Here is a 23,366-nt window from a genome sequence, read left to right as displayed (position 1 = left end):
AGATATAAAGAAAGGTCAGGTAAAAAGAGAAAAAGAAAGGTCAGGTAGAAAGAGATAAAGAAAGGTCAGGTAAAAAGAGAAAAAGAAAGGTCAGATAGAAAGAGATAAAGAAAGGTCAGGTAAAAAGAGAAAAAGAAAGGTCAGGTAGAAAGATATAATGAAAGGTCAGGTAAAAAGAGAAAAAGAAAGGTCAGGTAAAAAGAGATAAAGAAAGGTCGGGTAAAAGATATAAAGAAAGGTAAGGTAAAAAGATATAAAGAAAGGTCAGGTTAAAAGAGATAAAGAAAGGTCAGGTAAAAAGAGATAAAGAAAGGTAAGGTGAAATAAGGTAATACAAAATAAAATATGGTAATGTAGGGTAAAATAAGGTAATAAAACAAAAAAGGAAAGGTAATATAAAGTAGAGCTCAAGTTAAAAGAAGGAGAGTTAAAGTAAAATAAGGTAAAAGTAAAGTCATATAAAGGTACAGTAAAATAAGGTAAGGTAAGGTAGAAGTAAAAACAGAGTTAATTCTATAATATTTTTTATAATCTAAATCTGTGAATTTGGATGCAGCTGAATCTAAAATAAAATTTCTTTGTTTAGAAACCCTTGCCCTACCCTATTTCACTAAATGTATCAGTTCTTTCTCATGAAGTCAGGCTATCTACTGTTCATAAACTAAGTACTGTAAAGATGTAGGTCCTAGTCTGTAATCTCCCACGAACTTTGTTTGAAGGGGGAGGGGGGGGGTGAATGGTTAGAGTTATCAAAGGCCTGGGAATAATACACGAGAGGGTATTTTGTACTCTGGAGCCAATGGGGCCGTATTGTTGTAGCAGACTTTGGGTCCGAGGATTAGCCGCACACAATTACGTAGGTGTGATCTTAGAATTTGTTGATGTGACATTTCCGGGGGGAGTGGAGATAAAAAGCGGACACTTCATTCTCAGGGTCAGTTGCAATGATCAAATCAACAGGCAATACAATAAATAGGACTTGTGCTGAGTTATTGGCTAGACACAAATTTAAACCACTTCAAACATCATTGCTTAAAGTTGATGTAAGTAGTTTGTTTTTTTCATTTATTTATTTCATTTTTAAAACTTGTTTCTATTTATAGACCAGGTATATCTTGGATTAAATTTCTTTTAAATATTAAATTTCAAATACCCACCGAATGTTTCATTTTATTTTTAAGTATTATATATCATGCTGTGTGATAGCTGTATTATTGAGAATGAAAATTACTATACAATTTTATCTTTTTTAGAATGCAAATGGGTAGACCGGTAGCAATGTCAAAAAGCTGAGACATGAATCAAGAAACATGTATAATTTGCTTTAAAATTAAAAAAACGCATGTATAGCATGTAATGGTATCAATTAGTTTAGATCAGTCATGTAATTAAATTTGTAATAGATCTAGATTCCAGACCAACAACAATTAATCTGTGCGATTAGAAATAGTCTTTACCAATTGTTTTTGTTTAGCGCTATTTCATGCTTTTAGCTTTCTCAATACGCTATGATCCTAGCACTTGTTTGGACCAGTTGGGAAAGGAGACCCCGGGGGGGGGGGGGGAGGGAAGAAGGGAGTATACTGTAAATGTTACCGTGATCGCTTTTTTAAATGCATAAAAATGTTGTACGACTAGAAGAAGTCAAACTCAGGACGCAAGCCTCCTCAAAAGAACTAATTCAAATTATACAACCAAATCTATCAATTTCGATTTCTTTCCCCTTTTCAATAACAAACAAAACAATTAATTACCAATATAAAGAGCTATTTGACTAATTGGTTAATTGTATTTATGATTCTTGTGTTGTTAGGTACTAGAAATGATTGTGTACAATTTCATCCTGGATAGAGATTGGGTGTGGGAGAAATAAAGTTTAAAAAATTTTGACAGTCAGACAGACAGAGTTGATATAAGCTTTGTATGCAAATTGTACTATGAACTCAATTTGTAAGGATTAATTCATTTATTTTCTTAGAATATTCATTTAGATGTTTGGATATTGACTTTTCAAGTGCCACCCCAATACAAAGTGTCGACCTTTCAATGACATTTCTTGGCTTCTACATGGAGTTTGCGTTCGTTGCTTGTTTCTATGTTAAACCGAAGGATCTTATCTTGTTTCTAAGTTGAACTGAAAGATCCTATCTTGTTTCTAAATCACACTCAAGGATCCTATCTTGGTTTTAAGTCCAACTGAAGGATTCTATCTTGTTTCTAAGTCATGCTGAAGGATCCAATCTTGTTTCTAATTCAACCTGAAGGATTCTATCTTGTTTCTAAGTCAAGCTGAAGGATTCCATCTTGTTTTAAGTCAAGCTGAAGGATTCCATCTTGTTTTAAGTCAAGCTGAAGGATTCTATCTTGTTTCTAAGTCAAGCTGAAGGATCCTATCGTGTTTCTAAGTCAAGCTAAAATATCCTATCTTGTTTCTAAATCACACTCAAGGATCCTATTACGGTTTTAAGTCAAGCTGAAGGATTCTATCTTGTTTCTATGTCAAGCTAAAAGATCCTATCTTGTTTCTAAGTCAAACTGAAGCATCAAATCTTGTTTCCACAGGTACACAGACTTCCAGAATAGAATGCGTTCATCATCTTTCTACCGAGCTTTGTGTCTGTGGACTTTTGTCGGCCTCGTTGTCATGGCTCCCATAGAATCAGACACAGGTAACTTATATAAGGAGGACGTTATTTTTCAATCAATCAAAAATTCAGTCAATATAACAGTTAATCAATATACCTATCTATCATTCTGTCTATATATCTGTTAATGTTTTTTTTTATTGTAAGGCTAATGGGATACAAAATCGTTGAGTCCATAAAATATGGTTGCAATAAGAAATATGCCTTTAAAATGTCAATAAATTGTACGTCTGTATCCGAAATGTTGAACTTATAAATGTTATTTAGAAGTAATGTTTTCATGTTATCTATAAAGTCACAAATTGTTTATATTGTGTTTAGAAATGTTATCTATAAAGTCACAAAGTGTTTAGATTGTGTTTAGAAATGTTATCTATAAAGTCACAAAGTGTTTGTATGTTCACAGAAAACAATCCCGACGGGACACAAGAAGCCATGATGTTTTTCTTTAACAGACCTCGTAAGAACATATTTGTAGTACAATTCCTCAAGTTAGCTTACAAACTCATAGGCTCAAATTAAGCGAAACCTGGACAACAGACGAGTACTTCGAAAACGGCTCTTATGTTTATATGTATTTGTTTGAGAACAAAAACTACTAGCTTTTATGGCCCCATGTTGAAAACTATGGTTTGAACCTTATTATATAAATATAATCATCTTAAAATTAAATTTAACTATGTTGAACACACTTTTTTTTTCGGGTATTCCCGCATTCGACTCAGATGTTTCTTTGTACTCAGTAAAGAGTTGAATAGATAAACAGATGTTCATGACTGTCATAGAAGAACTCGACTGTGAAGAACTCACTAGAAAGACATAAATACAATAAAGGGATAATATGTCATCATATTTCTAAAGGAGAAATTGATTTCTTAAAATGTACGTTACATGTTTACAGTTTTGTTTTCTCTTGATCTTCTACTAGCTTTACGTTCTTTCCAAGTGGTACTATGCTTAACAGAGGTTCTCAAACTGTGGTCCTCGGACCTCCAGGGGTCCAACAGACGACCGTAGAGGGTCTGTACAAAGATGAAAAGTGTATACAATTAAAATAATTTCCTCGCTAAAATCCAGTTTATCCGATCAGATAACTTTAGTAATAATGAGCTCGTCCCTCACTGCTGTTTAAAGTTTCTATTACGTACTTTTCTCTGACGACTTAGACCTAAGATCTGAAGACATTATGCCTCTAGATATAACCGATTTGATATATTTAATCTTTTGTGCGTAAACAAAGTCAGATTTCAAACACAGACGAATACAAACCAATATTTAAAAAAAATATATTTTAAAAAAAGAGGTAAAACAATGGAACTAAGATAGCACAAAGACTGGTAACACAATCAGCTTACAGTTTAAATCCGGAATAGTTATCGTACGCAAATTGTGGATTTCTTTCCTGTCTTCTTATTTGGAAGAATGTGGATTCAGTGCCGCTATGTCATAACAACTAAAAGAAACCAACAAGAAATAGTTGCTAGTGGAAGTTTGCGGTTGCTACTTACAAACATGATATGAGCCCATCTTAATTATAGGCTCAAAAAATCCATTCAAACTAAGCCATTAGTCATTAATTTATTTTAATGTATATTTTAAACCAAAGTTATGAGTTATCTTATAAAAGTTATCTTATAATTCCAATAAACATGAAAATGTTGTTGTTGTTTTTATTTAACGTTTGCAACTTAGATACTATGCGTTTATGTAGTTTTTTCACCTGACTGTATAAAGTGGTCCCCAGATCTAGAATCTCTGAGAACCACTGGTATATAAGAATGAGAAGGAGATAGACGGTGTGTAAAGAATTTTACTTTTAAGTTTTGGAGAGAAAAAAAATAAAATCAATAATCTCTTTCTTTCTCCTTTCTCCCTAAGCTCCACTCAGCATTTGTATTTCTTACTTTATTAATTAAACCCGACCTACCCTCATCATCACATTATCTGAAACTCTTAGTCCTTTTAATAAACTTGAAGTTTTAATTTTACTGGAGACAATGAAACAAATCAACATGGAAATGATTTTGGCTCCTGGTTAAAATGTGTTTTTGTCTCCCCTTAGCTCCTACGTTCAAGATTTTCTCTGTTGGGGGTGTGACATCTTGCTTGCAGGCGTGTATTCAACCAGGAAAGAGGTACACATCCATCACATTTTATTTAAACTAACATAAAGCTTGTTATTTGTATACTAGAGTTTTATTATTATTTTTTAGTTTTGAACGTTCACGAAATCATTATATTACTAAGAAACAAGAAAAACATTATAAAAAAAAATTTAACAGATTAAAACCAAAAAAAAAAAAAACAAGCTTATATTAAACGTACTTGTATCAATTAGTTTATATCAGTCATATGGTTAGAACTGTACTAGATCTAGATAGCAATAAAAAAGCATATATAAAAAAGGGAAAGACCTGGAAAAAACGGAAACATGAAAAGGGAACGACCTGAATTCGAACTTGTGGGCTAAAGCCTACCCAAGCCTCTCTAGCCAACGAGGTAACCACTCTGTTAGCGTAGAGTCTATGAGCAATGAACATTGTATAGTTATCTATTTTTTTCTATTTCATGTTTGTGTTTTGTGTTAGCCTGAGATGGCAGCCTCATATATAGGGGACTAATTCAGTTTATACCACCAGTCAAAAACTATTTCTTTCTCTTGTTTGAGATACCAAACAAAGTAATTTATTAACAAATGTTAATTAAGTAATTGGTTCATTTTTTTTTTTTGTATTCTTGTGCTGTCAGGTAAAAGAAATAGTTGTGCTAAAATTTCAGCTTGATCCGAGATTGGGTGTCGGAAAAATAACGTGTACAAACATTTTACCTGACAGACACACGGATAGATAGAGTGAGTTGATATAAGCTTTGTAAAAATAAACAAACAATTGTTGTTATTCTACCTCTCTTATAAAAGATAAGATTGTTCTGTCAAAGATGAATCCAAACAAATGCAAATTAGTTGCACTTCTGTTTGGGGTTAGGAAGGCCCTTGTCTTAAGACTCTCGGCCTAGATACCAGGCGCACAGGTTCTGTAAAACTGTCTCTTGAGGAATAGTGTGTAGATCGTGACAGGACTGTTGGTGGCCAGTGCAATAAACATGGTTCTTACGTTCCCCAATGGGGTTCCTGGTTTGGTTCCCTATTGACCTTAATATCTCATCAAACGGCCATTTCCATCCGGGCGCCATGTTGAAGCTGAATACCGTTGCCTGGGCTAACATTAGTTTGGTGAACGTATTGGTTTATCGTTGTTCTGGCCACATGACACAGAGTTAACTGTAGGCTTGATATCTTCTGCCTCCTGGACGATAAGGTCTGAAAAGAGAAGTGTCTATACTACATCAATTTCATCAACAAAGATTTCTTTTTTAGTTCGTGAAGAGTTTGTATTTTGTCCAACAATCTTTCAATATTTTTGTCAAAAAATCACCTGCATTGGCTGCCCCGTTGTGTGGTCTGCGCTTTGGTCTGTCTTCCCCATGCTCCCAAGTTCAAACCCTGTCCGTTTTCTTCCCCTGCCGTCATGAAGCAGGTGTGAGCTAGGACGCAGATCTTCATTTCTGAACATCCGAAACCTATTGACCAGACAAACTAATAACAACGATGTATAATTTTGTATTGAGTATTTCAATGGTGTATATTGGACTGAGTCCCTGAACTAGTTTATTGATCAAGCAAAATTTAAGTAGCATGTACTCTGTGGACAGAAAGTCTTGTCTTGAAATTGGATCTGCTCCTCTTTATATTGAAACTAAAGATCAAGTGGGAAACAAAAACCCAAGTCACGTTCTAAACACGTTGTGTTCACGTTGGGCTATTAATAGAAGTTTATAGAAGACTTAATAGTTAAAAACAAATGAACAATACAAGAAACTCGAGAAGACATTGTAACATTTGTATACGCCTAGAAGTATGAAATAACGGGACAGAGTGCTCGATAGTGATGAGATGTAGAATCTTGAAGACTTAACTCTTTCTCTCCGTAATTATTTTTCCATGTTTTGAAGGAATTCTTCATTTGCTTATTACTATTTCACTCCCCTGTGGGCTTCAATAACTTTGTCGTTTGTTATCAGAAAATGTTTTATTTGGTATAGAATTAAAGGGGAATGCTCTTTTTATATAACTCAAAGCCAAGTTTAAAAAATTAAGCATTAATTTAATTTAATGAGGTCAAAATCAACGATGGTATCGTCGATTAGGAGAGAAAGAGTTAAACTAGGAAGTTCACTTCGACACGTAGTTAGGATGGAGAGGGTGGGGATTGTCTTCTGATTTGTTTTCCGTCTTAGCTACGACATCTGTATGGGAAAGTTCTTTCAATTGTGGCAGGGTTGTGCGAGTGATTTTTGGCGCTCTTTTTATAAGACTGTCCAAACGGTGCAACAGTTTGAATGACACGTTTCCTTGACAACAAGTTAAAAAATTAGCTTCGATGTTTTTCTTTTGTTGTTGTTTTAAATTAAGAACCGTTCCGTTTGTAGGAAAGTGGTTGCCGTGTGACTTTCGTTGCTAGATCCTCAAGATGGTCTTCCAACAAAAATCTGTTTTATTTACAATGACACCGCGATACCTGAGCTGACTTTAAGTATTGGTATATTTATCTGGAGTTCATGTATTAATTGCTTTTTCTTTTTAAAGTTTTTAATGAGTTCTTTAGTTTTTTAGACAAAATTGAAAATAAGCAGTCGTTCCCAATCAAACAGCAAACCCTAACCCTTACCCTAACCCTAACCTACATTTCTGACCTCATCACATCACTCAGGAAAATCTTCTCCCCACGTAGCACGAGTGAATAGGTTTAGGGTTAGGGTTTGAGGTTAGGTAAGAAAAGTCTCCCCATTACCGCTTGATTTATTTTAATACACAAAAAGGAATTAAATGAATTACTAATTTCTTGAATAATTAATCAAAGTGGTGTCCCTTTCTCTACAGTGCCTCTGAAATCCACACATGCAGCAGAAATTGTATGGCGAGCTCAGGGACCAATTGATTGGTAAGATAGATAGATAGTTAGATAGATAGATAGATAGATAGATAGATAGATAGATAGATAGATAGATAGATAGATAGATAGATAGATAGATAGATAGATAGATAGATAGATAGATAGATAGATAGATTGATTGATAGACAGACAGACAGATAGACAGACAGACAGACAGACAGATAGACAGACAGACAGACAGACAGACAGACAGACAGATAGATAGATAGATAGATAGATAGATAGATAGATAGATAGATAGATAGATAGATAGATAGATAGATGATAACATTCCTTATGGTTTCTATTAGGTTCTGCCAATATCAGTGTTCATAAGAATCTAAACAGAATCTCATGTATAGACGTCTGAAGTGGAGGCCTCAGTATAATACCTCAACCTTAGTTCGATTTCTGTTATACTTAATACCATACTTCCTTGATCGCTTGAAAGTTTATTATTTTCTAAATTGATATCTTTAGTAATTACTCATATAAACTAGTGTACATGTACAATGTTCAAATTGAAATGTTTATATATGGCTGGTGAAACGTTTTTGTCTACGGTTAACGAGGGGGAGGTGTGGCCACCACAACGACTTTCCATCAAGTGAGATTATAAACCAGTTTGAAGTCGTGGTATAATGGCTAGACAGCTCAGCTCATACCAACTCGACCACCTACAATACGCATGTCATATTATTATTATGTTTAATATTGTAAGAAAGTTGACAATTTGGCCATTGTTATTACAATAAATGTTATTTAAAATTGTCATAAGCAATGGATTATTACATCCTTATTATGTATTTGAGATATTATAAAACTTTTTCGGCTTCTCTACTAATTGGATAAGTTGAGCCAGAAACCATGACAGGTTTTAACAACTATTGATGCCATATTTTAAAAAACCTTGTGCTTCAATATCTGTCTCTTATGTTACAACATTCGTTTTCGTACGTCCCTAATGAATCTACTGCAAGTATATTAAACAGACTTGTTGAAGTCATCAGATGTTTTGGGTTGGCAATGCTGCTCTCAAAATGTATTTCTTCTAAAGAATATTTTGACAATATTTTTTTTTATCAAAGTAGTGAATTGATTTGGAAATATGTAGTGTATACTTGAGAGGATATCGAAGTAGTGTATCCTTGTAATGATATCTAAGTAGTTTATCCTTGTAATGATATCTAAGTAGTTTATCCTTGTAATGATATCTAAGTAGTTTATCCTTGTAATGATATCGAAGTAGTGTATGCTTGTAATGATATCTAAGTAGTTTATCCTTGTAATGATATCTAAAATGTATCTGTAATTGTAATACCTCCAGCTATATATCTTGCTCTAATGACTGAAATGGAATCACAAATTCAATCCATGTCTATAGTTCACTGGAATGGAACGATAAAAGGGAAGTAGCTCTTTGAAATAATTATGACGACAGAATCTTCCTAGTTTTTTCCCTTTGTTCTCTATCTTTCCCCTACCTCATTTCTGGTTGGATTTTGCTAGAGAAACCAGTTCTAGTAGCTCAACAAGAACTACACACCATTTTTTGAGGATTATTTTAATGCACTAGAGGGAGTTTCATACATGGCGGAAAATTATAGCAAGCTTTTAGGTGTCTCCGGTGTCTGAACTAAAAGGTTGATAGAAGCGTTTCTAAAACAGATCTAGATATAAATATACATAAATATATAAATAGAAACATTGTGATATAGGCCCCCTATGCACATTTTTAGCTCTGCAGAATCCAATACTTTTAAAACACTTTCATTTGTAGTACAAAATATTGTGAATATAAAGTAAGCTTTAGACTTTCTCTCTATGACTGAACATGCTTCAAGGACAACTCACTAGCGGCGATAAAGGAGATTGGATGCACGGTTCAACTGCCATACATTGAGATAGGGTTCAAATTGGGGCTCTGTTCTTTTTGATTGAGCTGGAAATAATGAAGTTCAATTAGAATTCTTTTCATTGTTTAGTAAATTTGAGTTGACCGTGAAAATCTCCACTATCGAAATCTTCCAGTGTATTACTTAAACTAAGATACATGTTTATTTTCATATATATTCTTATTGCACAATTTCCTAGAAATTCAAACAATGTATTATTTATGATATTATGTACATAGGACTCCTTCACGTATATTTTCTTTTGCTAAATAAAAATGTATAATTTAACAAAATCGTGTAAGTTGTCTTTCTTTCCTTGAAGAAGAAATCCTTAACCATAATGGTATTAACACATTATTGAATGTTTCTTACAGTGAACGGTTGAGATATATATTCAAAAGAGTCGATGCCGTCCGTGTTAAGAGTCAATGATGTTAGCACTAGTTCAATGAATGAAATTAATATAAAATCGTGTCATAATTAATCACAGTAATCTGCTCTTTGTTGACACATGCTCTTTAAGCAATACAGGAAGAAAGATTAACAAAGCAACAAAACAATATTTAAAAAAAAGACAAATTGAAAGCGATATAGAAAAATGTGTGGCGATGTAATGGAACAGAGCAAAAAAAAAGTGTAACAAAGTTTGAGAGGAAATGTTCCAAAGGTCTGTTATCCACGACGTTTCTCGTGAACGATAAAAGGGAAAATGGGTCTTTAAAATAATTACAAAAAGGTTGTTACAAAGCTGCTGCCATTTAAAAAATGTTTTTTTCGATAGGAGATAAACTTGTTCTCTATCGTCACCGACCTTAGAAAGAAATTAAAGTCCAATCATGTCAAATAGCTTAACAATAAAGACACACCTTTTTTTTTTGGAGGGTTTTGTTCATGCAATAGTGCAGTTTTTCATTCTCCATTACGTGTTACATTTTTGATTAATAGAGCCCACACCAACCTAAATCCAACCCCACAACAACCCCACACCAACCTAAATCCAACCCCACAACAACCCCACACCAACCTAAATCCAACCCCACAACAACCCCACACCAACCTAAATCCAACCTCACACCAACCCCACACCAACCCTTCACCAATCCCACAAAATCCGAACATTCCCAAACCAAAGGTAAGAATAACGTTGTTTTTTTTAATACTATCCTCATACAAACATCGAATAACGCATACAACATTGACTTTTCTTTTCACAATTTTCTCTTCACCATCTGATTTGAAAGGGATTTTTGTTTTAACAAGCATCAGATCATTGGTTACAAATAGAGGATGTTAGAATTTTAAATATCAAACAAGTAATTTAAAAATGTTTTTGCAAATTAAAAAGAAAAGAAACGCTAAAATATAGCAAAGGATAAATAGATAGATAGATAGATAGATAGATAGATAGATAGATAGTTGGATAGATAGATAGATAGATAGATAGATAGATAGATAGATAGATAGATAGATAGATAGATAGATAGATAGATAGATAGATAGATAGATAGATAGATAGATGGATACTAGATAGATAGATAGATAGATAGATAGATAGATAGATAGATAGATAGATAGATAGATAGATAGATAGATAGATAGATAGATAGATAGTGTTAAAGCCTCCGCGCGGTGTTGCTTCTTGACAATCTGTCTAGTGTAGATCTGACTGTAGGTAACGCTGAACTCAACACTTCAGTAACACCGGCGAAAGGCCGAAACAATCAAATAGGTAGTCGACGCTGATATGTTGTTCTACAAATATGTTTAATACTCAAAAGGGAATCGTCCGATGTCAATAATGTCGTACTCAAGTCTACTACTCTACAATAAGCGTCCTCCTTCTAGCGTCGTTTAGAGCGTTCTTATTTTTAAAAGATCTGTCACGTCACTTGTCGCTAATTAAAACTTTACCCTATTCCCGAAACAAATAACTAATTCCTAACTACTTCCTAATCATGTCATAACAACTCCTCCCCCTCCCGCTAAAAAAAATTGCCTGTCAATTTTTTAATCTACTGTCTTAGTCTTACAATGTGCAAGGGCCAAAATGTAGGGAAACATAAAAGACCACACAACTTGAGTCTTGATTGGGGTTTCAACTTCTCTTTCTGTGTCCACAATCAAGTTCCTCTGAACACATATTTCCCTCAAGTGTCACTAACTGATACTGTCCAATGTGATGTGCCATAGGTGACCGCCGACATAGTTCGTTTGCGCTGACACTATAGGTGTGTCTATCTATACATCATCACATCACGTTCCGGAGGTTACACCGCTTTCCCTCACACGTCAGGACAGACAATTTACCTAATATGACAAATTGACATTTATCAATACTCGTTCTCCCACTATACACCTAACGTTCTTTCGGGCATTTACAAGTGTATTTTATTTCCTCTCTCCACTTACTTGTCCCCACACGGCCTAACTCTTTACTGATGTATGATCATGATCAAATACAAAGAATAAATTATAAAACTTACTTTTCCTTGATATCACTACATCGTCGCCTTATAAATGCCCTTTTTCTTCATACCAACATACATACAATTCATACATACTACCCGAAATCAATAACCAACACGTGTTAATCTAATAATAACGCAATAGCATTTATATTATAACATAAATATCCTATTCAAAAATACCTTAACACAACCTAATACCCATATAACTATGACTACTAGTTAAGTCAATCAATGAAGAATGAAATAATTAAAATAACATCTATTTACATATTTATATACATACTATGGTCGTATATCGTTATGTCATATCCGCTATCTGCCCGAGCAATGCATTTGTTCTCTCCAACTGGAGTTTACATCTCTTCTTACTCCACTATAGCCCGCGTGTGGCCATCTACCTCGGTATGACTTGCGATTACCGCTACCACAGTCATCTCTTCTATCCTCACTATCGGATACAGACCTGCGCCTGCTATCCGAACTCGCAATCTTCTGTTCAGACTGTTCTGCCCTACTCCAACAGTCTTTAGCGATGTGCCCATGTTTATGGCAGTTAAAACAAATTCTGTCATTTCTAGGTTTATTTCGCCTCATGTTGCCATACCTGCTTTTCCACCTTCTAACCTGTTTGTCAGAAGCGGCGCTGACACCTGCTACATTTCCAAGTAAAACATCTCTAGATAACCTCGGCATGGCTACACCTTCGCAATACCCTGTGTATAATGGAGATCGAAGGAACACTTTGCATGCTTCGAATCTCTTAACTGCGCCGTCTGCCAACCTGACTGATTTGGTATAGCCTAAATAATCCTTAGATTTCACTAACCCCCCTCGCACTGCGAGTGTACTGCTAGCTGTGTCCCGGATCACATTTACCTGTTTATTATTTATCATGCCTGGATATAATTTAAATCTATCTTCCCCACAATCAACGTAATTAATTTCTTCATCTGGTTCACTATCCCTACTATCACGATCCCTGTCTTGGATGCTCCTTACAAAATTAACCCTATCTGGTGGCCGATTATCCCTCTCTTGTCTACGGTTTCCTTGATTACCTCTCCTATCACTAGTGCCACTATTATCCTGTGTATTCAAATTGCCAGCTCCATTCCCTCTATGTTTCCTACACTGGTATGCCATGTGTCCCTTTTCCTGACAGTTAAAACATGTAACATCCCTAAAGGTTCTATCACCCGCTTTAGGTCCATCTATTCTCCTATCATAACTTTCCCTGCCATTGTTTTCATTTTCCCAGGATCTATCATTTATGCCATCATAACTATCCCGACCATTGTTCCCACGTTCCCTGGACCTATCATTTCTCCTACCATAATCCCTATCACTTACATCATTTCTCTTTACATAATTTACCAGGTCAATAACTTTTTTGTGGTCGCTAACTGAAAGTGGGTTGTTTGGGTAAGCATTCTTAAAGGTCCTAATAATTTCTACCAAGTCTTCAATTACCTTAGGGTTTCTTTCTTTTACAAAGGACTGTAGCTGAGGGTCGCACTTATTGATAAAGTTATCAATCAAGATAAAGTTCCTCAACCCCTCGTAGGTGTTCTCCACATTCTCGAATCCGAGCCATTTAGTGAAGAAGTCCTTCTCTGAGTTGATGGTTGTCTGCGGATCAACTTGGCTGGATGGAGTGTTTTCATAATACTTCTTTCGGAATGTTTCCGCGTTGTGCCCGTATGCGTTTAGCAGTTCCTTCTTTAGCACCTGATAGCTGTTTTGCATGGCGTGGTCATGGTTTTGGCAAATCGTGAGGGCTTTCCCATGTACGAAGTCCAACAAGATTTCGGACCACTCCTCTCCTGGACATTAAACTTTGCAAGTTTTATTTCAAAGCGTTTCAGATAGTCGCCGATGTCGTCCTTGTCTTCCGCAAAAGGTTGGATTTTCTTCTTCATCCATGCGGCGCTACTATGGCTTTCTATGTTGGCACTATTGTTGCTGTTTCCTTCGGTGGGCCCACTTACACCAGCCTCTATCCTCATCTGTTCTACTTGAATTCTCACTTTTCTGTCCGCCTCTTCTTTTTTTTCCCTCTCTACACGTTCCGCCTCTCTAACCTTTTCCCTCTCCAACTTTTCTGCCTCTCTAACCTTTTCACGCTCTATGCGATCTGCTTCTTCTTTTTCTTTTTCTCTGCCTCTAGCTTTCTCTCTCTCCAAGCGTTCTGCTTCTCTACTTCTTTCCTTCTCCAAGCGCTCTGCTTCTCTAATTCTTTCCTTCTCCAAGCGCTCTGCTTCTGCCGCCACCATCTGCTGTACATAAGCAGTTAGTTCTTTGCCGCGCAGTTCTAGTTCTGTCTTAGCTTCATGAATTAGCTTTTTCCTAAATTCTTCCAGGTCGTAACCTGAAGTAGCTGCCATATTACCTTTGTTACTTTACCTCGCTTTTTTATTTAAATTATCTTACACACAGGCCTAATAGCGTCTATTACCTATGTTCTATAAATCAAATTACCTTTTGAGCGTAACCTCGCTCCGCGGCTACCTAATACCTCTTGATTCAAATAAATTAAATTCGTCACTCTACCCTTGGCGTCTAAACTGCCAACTCCGACTTATAATAACTTCTGTACTTTCCAAGATACACTTAGTATCCTTGGTACCAGTGTGTAGGCTACCCTTTGACCCGACTGAATACGCTGTGCGACACACGCACACCCACCCGACTACGTGTTACTCACACGAGTCGCCGGTAAATAGACCAACCTGTCTATTTACAAATACTAAAATTTACAAATGGGCAATCAGGCTTCACCTCGATTGTTCCCCAGATCTAGTCTAGATTACGCTAGATCTTAGTTACTTCTTACCTGCTTTCACAGCCAGGAGTGTATATAACTTACTCATACCAATAAACTATGAAATTAAACCTAAATACGATAAACACCAAACTATAGCTCTATTTCTAATGAATGAGACTTTCGTCTGACAGTAAGGCTTAAGACGGGAGTATTGCAAACAATTAATACATGACGTTACTAAAAATGATTAACTAAATGATTCACATTCACATACAGGACGAATTAACAGCTAAACGTATATCTGGACCTCTTGCTAGATTACACCTAATTTTAAGGATATCCCCAATCCACCTTGATTTAACCTGGTAGTGATAATCTAGCGAGTGGTCACTTCCCTACAGACTCTAATTATTCTAAGGAAAAAGTAGTTAAATAACACTTGACTTATCTGTCTAAGAAGCGACGATGCGATAACTCCACAGTCAGTCTCGGGTCCACTCTTCCTACGCTAATGTCTGTCCCGGCGGCAAGGCTCACGGCGATGTCTTCCCTAGCGGTGAGATAAAGACAGCGAACGTTTCGGCTCTCCAAGGTCCTTCGGTACTGGTCTGCAACGGCTCCGGTTCTTCGGTGGTACGGCGTCTGGTTCTGGTTCACGGTGATCTGTCGTCTGGCTCCGGTTCGTCGGTGACGTAGAGTCTGGTTCCGGTTGCTGGTTCCAAGGCAGGTACGGTGGTTCCAGGTGGTCGTCTGTCCAAAGTGAAACTGGAACGGTCCAACAGTTGACCCAGCGACAAAGTCAAAGTCCAGTGCTAAAATACCGGCTATCTGGCTATCTAACGTGTAGCACAGATTCAGCCGAGACGTAGATCAAATTAGCACTACTGTACTTAAGTGCCGTAGGCAGTAAGATGGCTCCTACGTCAAAAGTTCTTTGGCGGGCGTGACCTCAACGGTCGATCTTGGCCTTGCAGAGGTGACCTTCACGTTCGTTCTCAAGATGCCGGGCAGGCGATATCTCTTCAGTACGGCTTCGACAGGACGGTTTTCTTCCCTTCCACAAACTGTAGCCTTCTCGATACCGAACTACAGGCTTCAATACGATGCCCCAACGTATGGGCGTTTACAACTTACAAATGTAGATCTAGATCTATATTTCGTTACCTCATAGGTCTACGAGTCCAGGGTCTCACTGGCTTTCCTTCGCCGACGTGGCTGTATGATCAGGGTCTAGCTGCAGACTAGGCCGATGACGTAACTTCTGCCTCCTCCTAACAGAGGGCTTCTATCCTTCTGAACGTTGATGCCAATGAGCTCCGAGTCTGGGGTCGCCACGTTGTTAAAGCCTCCGCGCGGTGTTGCTTCTTGACAATCTGTCTAGTGTAGATCTGACTGTAGGTAACGCTGAACTCAACACTTCAGTAACACCGGCGAAAGGCCGAAACAATCAAATAGGTAGTCGACGCTTATATGTTGTTCTACAAATATGTTTAATACTCAAAAAGGGAATCGTCCGATGTCAATAATGTCGTACTCAAGTCTACTACTCTACAATAAGCGTCCTCCTTCTAGCGTCGTTTAGAGCGTTCTTATTTTTAAAAGATCTGTCACGTCACTTGTCGCTAATTAAAACTTTACCCTATTCCCGAAACAAATAACTAATTCCTAACTACTTCCTAATCATGTCATAACAATAGATAGATAGATAGACAGTTACAGATAGATAGTTGGATAGATAGATAGAGAGATGGATAAATAGATAGACAGACAGACAGACAGACAGATAGATAGATAGATAGATAGATACAGATAGATAGATAGATAGATAGATAGATAGATAGATAGATAGATAGATAGGTGGATAGATAGATAGATAGATAGATAGATAGATAGATAGATAGATAGATAGATAGATAATAGATAGATAGATAGATAGATAGATAGATAGATAGATAGATAGATAGATAGATAGATAGATAGATAGATAGATGTACATAAGATAGACACACAGACAAACTAACATAGACCAGTTACAGAACAAAGACGATGGGGAAGGTAGTAAAATAACCAATTTGAAGACTCTTTGTTACCCAGTTAACTCATATGAACAACAAAAAATATTTTTAATTATTTTATTTTTTTTAAACGTTTGGTAACTAACAAATCCACTCTCCCAGACAGGGGTGTAGACAACTACTTTAGTAAGGTTGCATTATTAAAGTAATAAATTGAACAAACTGACAATAACTTTTATTTATAAATATACACAGCTTCAACAAGAACTTAGATACATGTAAAATAATCGAAATGATCATTTAAACACTAACTCACTACATAAGTACATCTGGTCCGACTCACTACATTTACACGTCTTGTCTGACTCACGTCTCTTGCTAGTCTCCTCTTCAACTTTCACACCTGTCCTTTTTATTCACCTCAATTACGAAAGACCACCTCGTAATTTCATCAGAAACTGTTCAGTCAACACAACCAAAGACACCCGCTCTACTTTCCACATGGTTACAGCATAAACATACTTAACGAGTAGTTATTGATTTTGAGAAGAGAGGGCGCACCTTTGGAACACCCCCCCCCTTTCAAAAGCTACGCCTTTGAGACCAGAGATAATGTGTCAGTCAAGAGAAGTAACAAACTGTTGCCCATAGGTTTTCATGTACTTCAATGTCTGTCTCTTATCAGAGGAACACTAAATCGTGTTGGAATTGTTACTAAAAAAAAATCTAAGTATGGCACACGGTTTTGTCATTTGTTATTTTTTGTGTGCGTGTGTGCCGCGAATAGACAGTACTAGCAATGGCATGCATGGTTGTCTATTATTTCGCTATAGTTAAATCGCAATTTACTCTCATAAAAAATTCGGAACCTACTAATGTAATTATGTGTGCATCACGTACGTGCCTTACGCTGATGTAGCAAGGACCGCCACCAGCACCCCAGACAACTGGGTACTCTGCTTACCTCCCTCCCCCGAACATGTCAAAAACCTTCCAACACGTATACAAGATGATCACAGCAACATAAAGACCCCCATCCCTGGCCTGCAAGCTCGGCTCAGCTTGTAACTTCACATTTGTATTTACAAAGTATACATAACTAGTTGATATTTTGTGAAAGTTCCTGACTTTGACGAAATTCTGGTAGTGACGGTTCTTTCAAATTCAATTAAGCCGAAATTGTTTTCACTTAACTGATTAAGTCTTTTAAATTTACAGATCATTAAAAAAATGTGCAAATTAATTCAAATGATCAAATCATCAAGATCTAAGATTAATTTGAAAACACAGACTTGTTACAGATTAACAAATTAATTTAAAAGCTACACATTTTCCCTCATAAACCACAAATAAATTCCTTTTATTTTAATTTTTTAGCTTTCAGATGCCTTGGAAAGTCAAAGAAAGTCATTTAGTTACTTATATGGCTTCTTGGGAATACGTGCCAGGGTTTCTCAAACTGCTGAGAGCGCGCCGGAGAAGTATCGGCTTTTCAAATTCCTGATTAACTAACCTTCGCTTTTCTTACTAGAATCCATAAGACCTTGTAGACGCGAGGGTGAGTGTCTGAAGCTCAACATGAAGAAAAACATTTGGTGCTAGGGCAGAGCCCCATAATTCCTTCTATGTTGAAGGGTGCGTTAGCTGGCTGATGGGGCGGTAATGCATTTTTGAAATCTCGTTTTTTTTCTTTTTTTTTTTTTTTTGGGGGGGGGGGAGGAAGGTTGAATGGCACTGGTTAATGTTTAAGAAACACTGACATCTGAGTTAAATTAACAAAAACATGATAATGATCCAAATTTAGATTTATATATATATATATATCCTCCTTCGTGATCGAAGATGAGCACATTTCTCATTTCCTATGGACTCGAAGAAGACTTTAAAGTCTAATCGTCGCTTTAAAAAGCGCCGTATACGTGACATGGGTGGGTTTGGTCAGTTGCAGATAGCCCTGCTTCTTTTCTCAGGTTTTTGTTGGTTCGGCGCTCTTTCGCCCTGGCCACTCTTCTTGTTTCAAATCTCGAGACTCCGAGACTCACAGCTTCACGCCATGAGGAGCGATCAAGAGCTAGTGCTTCCCAGCTGTGAAAGTCGATATCGCATTCCTTGAAGGCTGCACCAAAACGTCCTGATGACTTTGAACTGGGCCTGATCAGATTCCAACTGGCATTCAAACCCGAAACTCTCTGTTTGACAGCCAAGAGCGCAATGTGTAAGCCACGTCGCTCCTTCTATTATTAGTGTCACCAGGTGCGGACTCGCTATGTGGACATTGGGGCCGTTACCCAAATATGCCTGTAGGACCACAGTAGCCTAATCATCTCCTTTTTGAAGTCACGTCCGTATTTTATAAGATAAGAGCGGCATGGATTTCACTAAGGCACGTAATAAATTACTTAAGGTTTTATTGTATTCTCTTATAAAAGGGGCCCTCTGAGTGACGTATAAAAAAAAAACAACAGCTTATACAGTCTTCGCTGGAGCCAACTAATTTAATCTAACACATTTTCCGAAATAATGTAATAGCCTACATCCGTAGACAGTGCTGCTAGATCAAGTAGGCTTCATCCTTTTAGGGAATACATTCTTAGTGATTAAAAAGCAAAAGGCCTATATTCCTTTTAAGGATACAGTGTACAGCTATCGAAAAATTATCAAACTTACCATAATGATTTTGAAGACAGGTTGACCTAGAATTGAATGTACATTATTGAATATTTAATTTATGGGCCGGATAGTATAGAAATGCCCAGGGCGATTTTGAACCCAATTTGCCCCTGATTGTGACTGTCGTAAACACGTTGCGCAATCAATGACCTAAGAACAAGCTGTTGACAGAGAAAGTAGTAGCTGTCTATTTGAGTGATGTAAACACTATCTTTTGTCTGTGAGGTGACTAAACAGATCGTGAGAACTCTGGTCATGGCATTACAGTTTATCTTCTTACGTGAAAGCTTAGAGTTGTGTCCCTTGTTTTCTGTCAACGCACTGCGACGTTTTAATTAGGTTATAAAATACATGTTCAGGGTCACGGGAGTGGCAATGGTTACCTCTGTCCATTCAAGGGAGGCCGTATCATGGTTTAGTCAGGCCAAGAAGTGATATAGCCAATAACAAGGTATCTGATGATATAATATCATATTTTATCCGGGTTTTTTTTTTTATTTAAATACAAATTTAGTCTTGTTGACATAACAAAAAAAAAATATTATTTTTTTTAGAATTTGTGTGCATTGTCAATAAATGAGTTAGCAAATTATTTTTTTAGAATACAATATTAATTTAAGTTAGTGTTCCCAAATCAAGAGAATTAGAATTAAACCGCTTACATTGTCCATTTCTGGTATACGAGAATAGAGTCCAGAATAATTTCACTCAAACATGTCAGGTCATGTGGCGATCAGATTCTTTAGGAGACAATGTCAATATCGAGTAGAAACCCACGTCGTCGCCATGTTACTACCAGGGACACGTGCACGCCACAGGTTTCTGTCCCAATTCATAAAACAGCGTTACACATGACTACACGCATTCGTGCAGACAAAGCCGTAGTCCAATGTTTTCTTAATAAAATGTAAATAAAAATATAAATGCAAACAAGAATTGCTCGTATCGGAGTAGAGATAGAAGATATTTTTGTTTCATTGAATTTGCTTAACAAATATATTTCATATAATTCTTCATTGTGATTTCACTCTGTCTATCAGTCATGATGCCTGTCATACTTTATTTATATAAATAAACAAGTAAACATCAATATTAAACTTGATAGATTGATATCAATGATAAAGTTTTATAAAGTATTTTTAACTCTGAAACAACCAGGACCCTAAACTATGATACAGTTCATAATGTGGACCAGTTTGATGTTCATCTTAATGCTTGGCAATGGCTTTCAATGTCTGCCATCAATGTATTCGAAAGGTAATTTCAATGTCTGCCATCAATGTATTAGAAAGGTAATTTCAATTTCTGCCATCAGAAAGGTAATTTCAATGTCTGCCTTCAATGTATTAGAAAGATAATTTCAATGTCTGCCATCGATTTATTGGTAAGGTAATTTCAATGTCTGCCATCAATGTATCAAAAAGGTAATTTCAATGTAAAAATAGTTTATATTTCTTGCATAAAAAATAACTTTTATATGAAATTATATCCAAGTGGAGGATCTATGCACGGCTAAATACGCGCACACAGAAACACTAGGACTTTGATCACTGGAGATCGAGAAATATACACTTTTAACATTGGATGGCTGCCTGGTCATGTGTTATGAGCCATCTGGGTGGTCTTGATTGTTACGGGTTTGAATCCGGGTCACTGCCATCCCCCGTCGTCCTGATGGAGGTTTGCATGTAATTATCAATAATCTGAAGGAACATCCGAAACATGTAAAACTAACAAACATACAATTATACTAGTCAATAAGCGCTACAAAAACTTCAGTTCTCTACGAAGTGGAATATAAAAGAGAACATAGCGAAAGCAAAAGCACTCATCCTATCTCACTCTAAGTGTTATGAAGTGTGTGTGTGTGTGTGTGTGTTTCTAAGGTGATGGTGCAGGGGGACTGATGTAATATGAGCTGATTTGTCCTAATGCAGATATTGAGAGAGGGATCCGATCTAGAGATTTCAAACAGTAAAGACGTGTTTTTGTAGTGAGTTAGATTTTGTTCAAAATACCATTTTATATTTACTACTTTTAGATTTATTTCATTTCATCTCAAGTTACATTTGTCTTTATTGTAATAACGTTATATGTAGTAATCATGGGCGTAGCCAGGATTTTTTTCGGGGGGGGGGGGGGTTGGGGTGGATTTTTTTTCTCCCCCCCCCCTCCGCGCGAAAAAAAAATTATATGTATTTATGTGTGTGTGTGTGTACATAATCTTTATTACATTCTGACCCTTCATTCTTTCGGAAGACGTTTATTGTGCCCTAGAATAGGTTCTTCCTGGAGTTAGTAGAAAAATTGTAGATTTCCCGCCATTATCAGCAATGGGTTCTGGAGGAGCGCTAGGAGCTCCCCCAGCGCGGGGCGAAGCCCCGCCGCCAAGCACTATTTCTGATATTGAAAGCCAACAAAATGCATATTCTGAGGTATCTACAGTGCATTTTCTTGCTATTTCAAAAACCTAATGTGCTATTCTTAATGACTTAGATCCTCCCTCGCCGTTCGGCACATTTGCCGTCAAGCTGTTTCCACAAAGTTGTAGACGCCCCGACTAGCAAGGGGGTCTGGGGGAGGTCCAGCGGGACGAAGCCCTGCCGCCAAGCACTATTTCTGGTATTAAAGTCCAACAAAATGCATATTCTGAGGTATCTACACTGCATTTCCCTTCTATTAAAAAAGTTTTATTTCAAAAACCTAATGTGCTATTCTTACTGGATGGCTGCCTGGTCGTGCGGTTTGCACGCTGGACTGTCGTTCGGACTTATCGATGGTCCCGGGTTCAAACCCTGCCGGCTCCCATCCCCCGTCGTCCTGCAGGAGGTTTGGACTAGGAAGTAATTATCTTCAACTCTGAAGGAACATCCGAAATAAGTAAAACATTTTACAAACATTTTACATTTTTACTGACTTAGACCCTTCCGCGCCATTCGGCGCTTTTGCCGTCAAGCTGTTTCCATAAAAATCTGTCACTGAAAATGTCTGAAGCCTCTTTCCACCTGCCATGAGGACCTCCATAAATGAGTGGCGTCAAGTTATACTAGGATATCATTGCAACTCTTGTTATGAGTAATTCATTTTTTCGGAGAACATGTCTCGCAAACCTCATGCGTCGTTCTCTGACAATCTTACTAATGGTTCGACTCCCAGTTCGGCATAGGATTTCCTTGATTTACACCCGATCTCTATAACTGACTCCTAAAATCTGTCTTAGCCATCTTTGTTGAGCCACATTTAGTGGGTTTTTTTAAATTTCGGCAGATGACTATTCACTGCAGTTTATTAATGGAGTCCTGCCATTGGTAAAAATGTGTAACCTGTCTTGAATACGCTCTTGGAATTAAGTGACTGTAATTTGCTTTAGATTTTATATCGAAAAGAGAAGTTTTATCGTCAAAATCATCTGTTAAAGAGATATGTTCTAGATATGTATTAAAGTTGACAATGAAAGAGATATGCTCTAGATATGTATTAAAGTTGACAATGAAAGAGATATGCTATAGATATGTATTAAAGTTGACTATTAGAGAGATATGCTATAGATATGTATTAAAGTTGACAATGAAAGAGATATGCTCTAGATATATATTAAAGTTGACAATTAAAGAGATATGCTCTAGATATATATTAAAGTTAACATTGAAAGAGATATGCTATAGATATATATTAATAAAGTTGACACTTAAAGAGATATGCTATAGATATGTATTAAAGTTGACAATGAAAGAGATATGCTATAGATATGTATTAAAGTTGACATTGAAAGAGATATGCTCTAGATATATATTAAAGTTGACAATGAAAGAGATATGCTCTAGATATATATTAAAGTTGACAATGAAAGAGATATGCTCTAGATATGTATTAAAGTTGACAATGAAAGAGATATGCTCTAGAGTCTAGATATATATT

At 36.6% G+C, this 23,366-nt stretch overlaps 1 long non-coding RNA gene across 1 annotated transcript; it reads left to right on the top strand.

The window, feature by feature from the left end:
- The first annotated feature begins 742 nt into the window (after positions 1-742).
- On the top strand, positions 743-9,217 carry LOC129924074 (uncharacterized). The gene is made up of 6 exons (XR_008775989.1): positions 743-1,043; positions 2,563-2,669; positions 3,052-3,105; positions 4,708-4,780; positions 7,585-7,645; positions 7,948-9,217. It is a non-coding gene; the product is annotated as an uncharacterized LOC129924074 (long non-coding RNA).
- The last annotated feature ends 14,149 nt before the right edge of the window (positions 9,218-23,366 follow it).

Source organism: Biomphalaria glabrata, chromosome 18, assembly GCF_947242115.1.
Source record: "Biomphalaria glabrata chromosome 18, xgBioGlab47.1, whole genome shotgun sequence".
Taxonomy (NCBI): domain Eukaryota; kingdom Metazoa; phylum Mollusca; class Gastropoda; family Planorbidae; genus Biomphalaria; species Biomphalaria glabrata.
The sequence above is the reverse complement of the archived record's forward strand: the minus strand, read 5'-3'. Positions and strand labels throughout refer to the sequence as shown.